The sequence below is a fragment of the Lathyrus oleraceus genome, chromosome 2 (genome assembly GCF_024323335.1).
Source record: "Lathyrus oleraceus cultivar Zhongwan6 chromosome 2, CAAS_Psat_ZW6_1.0, whole genome shotgun sequence".
Lineage (NCBI taxonomy): Eukaryota > Viridiplantae > Streptophyta > Magnoliopsida > Fabales > Fabaceae > Lathyrus > Lathyrus oleraceus.
In genome coordinates, this window is record NC_066580.1 from 70,074,483 (window position 1) to 70,082,255 (window position 7,773).

At 26.3% G+C, this 7,773-nt stretch overlaps 1 long non-coding RNA gene across 1 annotated transcript; it reads right to left on the reverse strand.

Annotated features, from left to right (window-relative positions):
• Positions 1–270: 270 nt before the first annotated feature.
• On the reverse strand, positions 271–3,528 carry LOC127118154 (uncharacterized). The gene is made up of 2 exons (XR_007802109.1): positions 3,397–3,528; positions 271–507 (listed from the first exon to the last, which is right to left on the reverse strand). It is a non-coding gene; the product is annotated as an uncharacterized LOC127118154 (long non-coding RNA).
• Positions 3,529–7,773: the final 4,245 nt, after the last annotated feature.

The following is a 7,773-nucleotide window of genomic DNA, read 5'->3' on the forward strand; positions in this document are numbered from 1 at the left end:
ACCTCCTAAATATGTGTGTGTGTGTACATCTGAAAGAGCTAGATTTGACTCTGAGAAAATCAACAAAATTATTCATCTTTATACGTTTAAGATACCATAACAAGTTGCATATGTTTTTTATTAGATGATTTTATGCAAAACATTTATATTTTTATGATCTAAAGGGCTATTGTTGGATATGAAAAATGTATTCAATTTAATGATAAGTATGAACATAAGGTTATAAATCAATAAAAACACTCCTTTAAATGCAAAAAATAATAGAGAATGTGATACCTTAACTTCTTAACCAATCTTATTCATATAATGAATACAAACGATGTGAATTTTTCTCAATTGTAAATTGATCAGTTTCATAATACGAAAGAATATTTCGAAAATCTCAATGCTTTGTATTGCTGAAAGGAGGGCTGGTACGAGGTTCGCAACACGGGAGCTTATCACATACAATTGGTTGACATTCAAGATTAGGATCATGACTAGGATTCGGGCAACATGGTGGTAAACCTTGTACATTTCCAACTAGAGCAACTGCAATAGCAACAAGTAACACAACAAACTTAAACACCATCTTCAAAACAGATTCCATTATGATAAAGCTTAGTATGCAAACAAAAATAAATCTGAGTTTTGATATTGAATATTATTTGTAAAAATAATCTGTGGATTTTACTTATTTATAGGCAATAAAATAGAATACTCTAGAATTCATGTTATAAAATATACACAAATATTAATTTTATAATCATATATTTGATTGCACATTTACTGCCATTTTTTGCACTGAATTGCCTTTTTTTCCTTTGACTAGGTGTTTATTCTCGAGTGTTTTTTACCATTTAGGAACGATTGCACTATTTGGTAGAAATTTGTGATTTTATTTTATTTTATTTTCATCAAAAAAGCTAATTTATATGGCTTATCAATAAATTAATAAAAATTATTGAATAATCTATATATTAAAATCAAATAGAATTATTTTGTATTATCATATCATGCCCTCACAAAAAAATAAGGTATCTTTGTAAAAGTAAATTATCCTAAAATATGATGAAAAGACCACTATAAGTTTTATGAATGTAAATAATAAATTAACTAAACATATATCTTTTAAAAAAATAAGACTCACTCCTATTCAAGATTTGCAATTACCTTTTTGGTCCATTTGAAACTTTTGTAGGTTTCTTGTCAAAAGAACACACACTCTTTTAAATATTTTATTTTAAAAATTCCTAAAAACATAATTTATTTTCAAATGGATCCTTATCTGTTTCTTCATTCGAGATCGAGAATGGATAGGATATTTTCGTGAATCTTCAAACGATTAAGGTGTTCAGTCATATTTATAAAGATTAAAACATGTGTATACACAGGCTGACTAATTTGGGTCATGCAATCTTACACATTCAATTGTGGGAGTCGATTTTTCAGTTTATTAAAGAAAATTTATGCAAGGATAAGTTGAAGTTACCTTGTTATCAATTTTCTTTATTTTAATATTTGAGGCTTGGTGGACAAATATACATGTTTGAAGGAAAGTCATTAATTGTTAAGATCCCGTTTAGTTTATGTATCCAAGTTTTAGTTTTTCTTATATTTTTATTTTTTCATAGATAGGTCTTAACCTCCTAAATATGTGTGTGTGTATATCTGAAAGAGCTAGATTTCACTCTGAGAAAATCAACAAAATTATTCATCTCTATACATTTAAGATAGCATAACAAGTTATATATGTTATTTATAAGATGATTTTATTCAAAACACTTATTTTTATGATCCAAAGGGTTACTGATTGGAGATGAACAATGTATTCAGCTTAATGATAAGTATGAAGATAAGGTTATCAATCAATAAAAACACTCCTTTAAATGCAAAAAATAATAGAGAATGAGATATCTTAACTTCTTAATCAATCTTATTCTTATTATTAATACAAACGATGCGAATTTTTCTCAAATACAAATTGATTAGTTTCATAATGCGAAAGAACATTTCCAAAATGTCAATGCTTTGTATTGTTGATAGGAGGGTTTGTAGGAGGTTTGTATTGTCAATTCTTTTTTTTTTTCTTGACTAGGTATTTATCTCAAATGTTTTTTACCTCTTAGAAACGATTGCACTATTTGTTAGAAATTTGGGATTTTATTTTATTTTTTTTTTATCAATAACATTTTTTTTCTATCGCTTATTAATAAATTAATATAAATTATTAAATAATCTGTATATTAAAGTCGAATAGAATTATATTGTATTATCATATCTCGCCCTTACAAAAAAAAACAGGTGTCTTTGTAAAAGTAAATTATTCTAAAATATGAGTAAAAGACCACTATAACTTTTATGAATGTAAATAATAAATTAACTAAACATATATGGTTTTTAAAAATAAGACTCACTCCTATTCAAGCTCTGCAATTCCCTTTTTGGTTGATTTAAAACTTTTGTAGAGTTCTTGTGAAAATAACACACACTCTTTTAAATATATTATTTTATAAATTCCTAAAAGGCTAATTTATTTTCAAATAGATCCATATCTATTTTTTCATTCGAGATCAAGAATGGATAGGATATTTTCAAGAATCTTCAAACGATTAAGGTGTTCAGTCAAATTTATAAAGATTAAAACACATGTGCACATAGGCTGGCTAATTTGGGTAATGCAGTCTTAGACATTCAATTGTGGGACTCGATTTTTCATTTCATTAAAGAAAATTTATTCAAGGATAAGTTGAAGTTACCTTGTTATCACTTTTCTTGATTATAATATTTGAGGTCTGTTGGACAAATATGCATGTTTGAAGGCAAGTCATTACTTGTTAAAATCTTGTTTAGTTTATGTATCCAAATTGATTTTTCTCTATTTTTTGCTTTTCTCATAGATAGGTCTTGACCTCCTAAATATGTGTGTGTGTGTACATCTGAAAGAGCTAGATTTGACTCTGAGAAAATCAACAAAATTATTCATCTTTATACGTTTAAGATACCATAACAAGTTGCATATGTTTTTTATTAGATGATTTTATGCAAAACATTTATATTTTTATGATCTAAAGGGCTATTGTTGGATATGAAAAATGTATTCAATTTAATGATAAGTATGAACATAAGGTTATAAATCAATAAAAACACTCCTTTAAATGCAAAAAATAATAGAGAATGTGATACCTTAACTTCTTAACCAATCTTATTCATATAATTAATACAAACGATGTGAATTTTTCTCAATTGTAAATTGATCAGTTTCATAATACGAAAGAATATTTCGAAAATCTCAATGCTTTGTATTGCTGAAAGGAGGGCTGGTACGAGGTTCGCAACACGGGAGCTTATCACATACAATTGGTTGACATTCAAGATTAGGATCATGACTAGGATTCGGGCAACATGGGGGTAAACCTTGTACATTTCCAACTAGAGCAACTGCAATAGCAACAACTAACACAACAAACTTAAACACCATCTTCAAAACAGATTCCATTATGATAAAGCTTAGTATGCAAACAAAAATAAATCTGAGTTTTGATATTGAATATTATTTGTAAAAATAATCTGTGGATTTTACTTATTTATAGGCAATAAAATAGAATACTCTAGAATTCATGTTATAAAATATACACAAATATTAATTTTATAATCATATATTTGATTGCACATTTACTGCCATTTTTTGCACTGAATTGCCTTTTTTTCCTTTGACTAGGTGTTTATTCTCGAGTGTTTTTTACCATTTAGGAACGATTGCACTATTTGGTAGAAATTTGTGATTTTATTTTATTTTATTTTCATCAAAAAAGCTAATTTATATGGCTTATCAATAAATTAATAAAAATTATTAAATAATCTATATATTAAAATCAAATAGAATTATTTTGTATTATCATATCATGCCCTCACAAAAAAATAAGGTATCTTTGTAAAAGTAAATTATCCTAAAATATGATGAAAAGACCACCATAAGTTTTATGAATGTAAATAATAAATTAACTAAACATATATCTTTTAAAAAAATAAGACTCACTCCTATTCAAGATTTGCAATTCCCTTTTTGGTCCATTTGAAACTTTTGTAGGTTTCTTGTCAAAAGAACACACACTCTTTTAAATATTTTATTTTAAAAATTCCTAAAAACATAATTTATTTTCAAATGGATCCTTATCTGTTTCTTCATTCGAGATCGAGAATGGATAGGATATTTTCGTGAATCTTCAAACGATTAAGGTGTTCAGTCATATTTATAAAGATTAAAACATGTGTATACACAGGCTGACTAATTTGGGTCATGCAATCTTACACATTCAATTGTGGGAGTCGATTTTTCAGTTTATTAAAGAAAATTTATGCAAGGATAAGTTGAAGTTACCTTGTTATCAATTTTCTTTATTTTAATATTTGAGGCTTGGTGGACAAATATACATGTTTGAAGGAAAATCATTAATTGTTAAGATCCCGTTTAGTTTATGTATCCAAGTTTTAGTTTTTCTTATATTTTTATTTTTTCATAGATAGGTCTTAACCTCCTAAATATGTGTGTGTGTATATCTGAAAGAGCTAGATTTCACTCTGAGAAAATCAACAAAATTATTCATCTCTATACATTTAAGATAGCATAACAAGTTATATATGTTATTTATAAGATGATTTTATTCAAAACACTTATTTTTATGATCCAAAGGGTTACTGATTGGAGATGAACAATGTATTCAGCTTAATGATAAGTATGAAGATAAGGTTATCAATCAATAAAAACACTCCTTTAAATGCAAAAAATAATAGAGAATGAGATATCTTAACTTCTTAATCAATCTTATTCTTATTATTAATACAAACGATGCGAATTTTTCTCAAATACAAATTGATTAGTTTCATAATGCGAAAGAACATTTCCAAAATGTCAATGCTTTGTATTGTTGATAGGAGGGTTTGTAGGAGGTTTGTATTGTCAATTCTTTTTTTTTTCTTGACTAGGTATTTATCTCAAATGTTTTTTACCTCTTAGAAAGGATTGCACTATTTGTTAGAAATTTGGGATTTTATTTTATTTTATTTTTATCAATAACATTTTTTTCTATCGCTTATCAATAAATTAATATAAATTATTAAATAATCTGTATATTAAAGGGTCGAATAGAATTATACTGTATTATCATATCTCGCCTTACAAAAAAAAACAGGTGTCTTTGTAAAAGTAAATTATTCTAAAATATGAGTAAAAGACCACTATAATTTTATGAATGTAAATATAAATTAACTAAACATATATCTTTTTTAAAAATAAGACTCACTCCTATTCAAGCTCTGCAATTCCCTTTTTGGTTGATTTAAAACTTTTGTAGAGTTCTTGTCAAATAACACACACTTTTAAATATTATTTTAAAAATTCCTAAAAACATAATTTATTTTCAAATAGATCCATATCTATTTTTTCATTCGAGATCAAGAATGGATAGGATATTTTCAAGAATCTTCAAATGATTAAGGTGTTCAGTCAAATTTATAAAGATTAAAACACGTGTGCACATAGGCTGGCTAATTTGGGTAATGCAGTCTTAGACATTTAATTGTGGGACTCGATTTTTCATTTCATTAAAGAAAATTTATTCAAGGATAAGTTGAAGTTACCTTGCTATCACTTTTCTTGATTATAATATTTGAGGTCTATTGGACAAATATGCATGTTTGAAGGCAAGTCATTACTTGTTAAAATCTCGTTTAGTTTATGTATCCAAGTTTGATTTTTCTCTATTTTTTGCTTTTCTCATAGATAGGTCTTGACCTCATAAATATGTGTTTGTGTACATCTGAAAGAGCTAGATTTGACTCTGAGAAAATCAACAAAATTATTCATCTTTATACGTTTAAGATACCATAACAAGTTGCATATGTTTTTTATTAGATGATTTTATGCAAAACATTTATATTTTTATGATCTAAAGGGCTATTGTTGGATATGAAAAATGTATTCAATTTAATGATAAGTATGAACATAAGGTTATAAATCAATAAAAACACTCCTTTAAATGCAAAAAATAATAGAGAATGTGATACCTTAACTTCTTAACCAATCTTATTCATATAATTAATACAAACGATGTGAATTTTCTCAATTGTAAATTGATCAGTTTCATAATACGAAAGAATATTTCGAAAATCTCAATGCTTTGTATTGCTGAAAGGAGGGCTGGTACGAGGTTCGCAACACGGGAGCTTATCACATACAATTGGTTGACATTCAAGATTAGGATCATGACTAGGATTCGGGCAACATGGTGGTAAACCTTGTACATTTCCAACTAGAGCAACTGCAATAGCAACAACTAACACAACAAACTTAAACACCATCTTCAAAAAAGATTCCATTATGATAAAGCTTAGTATGCAAACAAAAATAAATCTGAGTTTTGATATTGAATATAATTTGTAAAAATAATCTGTGGATTTTACTTATTTATAGGCAATAAAATAGAATACTCTAGAATTCATGTTATAAAATATACACAAATATTAATTTTATAATCATATATTTTATTGCACATTTACTGCCATTTTTTGCATTGAATTGCCTTTTTTCCTTTGACTAGGTGTTTATTCTCGAGTGTTTTTTACCATTTAGGAACGATTGCACTATTTGGTAGAAATTTGTGATTTTATTTTATTTTATTTTCATCAAAAAAACTAATTTATATGGCTTATCAATAAATTAATAAAAATTATTAAATAATCTATATATTAAAATCAAATAGAATTATTTTGTATTATCATATCATGCCCTCACAAAAAAATAAGGTATCTTTGTAAAAGTAAATTATCCTAAAATATGATGAAAAGACCACTATAAGTTTTATGAATGTAAATAATAAATTAACTAAACATATATCTTTTAAAAAAATAAGACTCACTCCTATTCAAGATTTGCAATTCCCTTTTTGGTCCATTTGAAACTTTTGTAGGTTTCTTGTCAAAAGAACACACACTCTTTTAAATATTTTATTTTAAAAATTCCTAAAAACATAATTTATTTTCACATGGATCCTTATCTGTTTTTTCATTCGAGATCGAGAATGGATAGGATATTTTCGTGAATCTTCAAACGATTAAGGTTTTCAGTCATATTTATAAAGATTAAAACATGTGTATACACAGGCTGACTAATTTGGGTCATGCAATCTTACACATTCAATTGTGGTAGTCGATTTTTAAGTTTATTAAAGAAAATTTATGCAAGGATAAGTTGAAGTTACCTTGTTATCAATTTTCTTTATTTTAATATTTGAGGCTTGGTGGACAAATATACATGTTTGAAGGAAAGTCATTAATTGTTAAGATCTCGTTTAGTTTATGTATCCAAGTTTTTATTTTTTCTTATATTTTTATTTTGTCATAGATAGGTCTTAACCTCCTAAATATGTGTGTGTGTGTATCTGAAAGAGCTAGATTTCACTCTGAGAAAATCAACAAAATTATTCATCTCTATACATTTAAGATAGCATAACAAGTTATATATGTTATTTATAAGATGATTTTATTCAAAACACTTATTTTTATGATCTAAAGGGTTATTGATTGGAGATGAACAATGTATTCAGCTTAATGATAAGTATGAAGATAAGGTTATCAATCAATAAAAACACTCCTTTAAATGCAAAATAATAATAGAGAATGAGATATCTTAACTTCTTAATCAATCTTATTCTTATTATTAATACAAACGATGCGAATTTTTCTCAAATACAAATTGATTAGTTTCATAATACGAAAGAACATTTCCAAAATGTC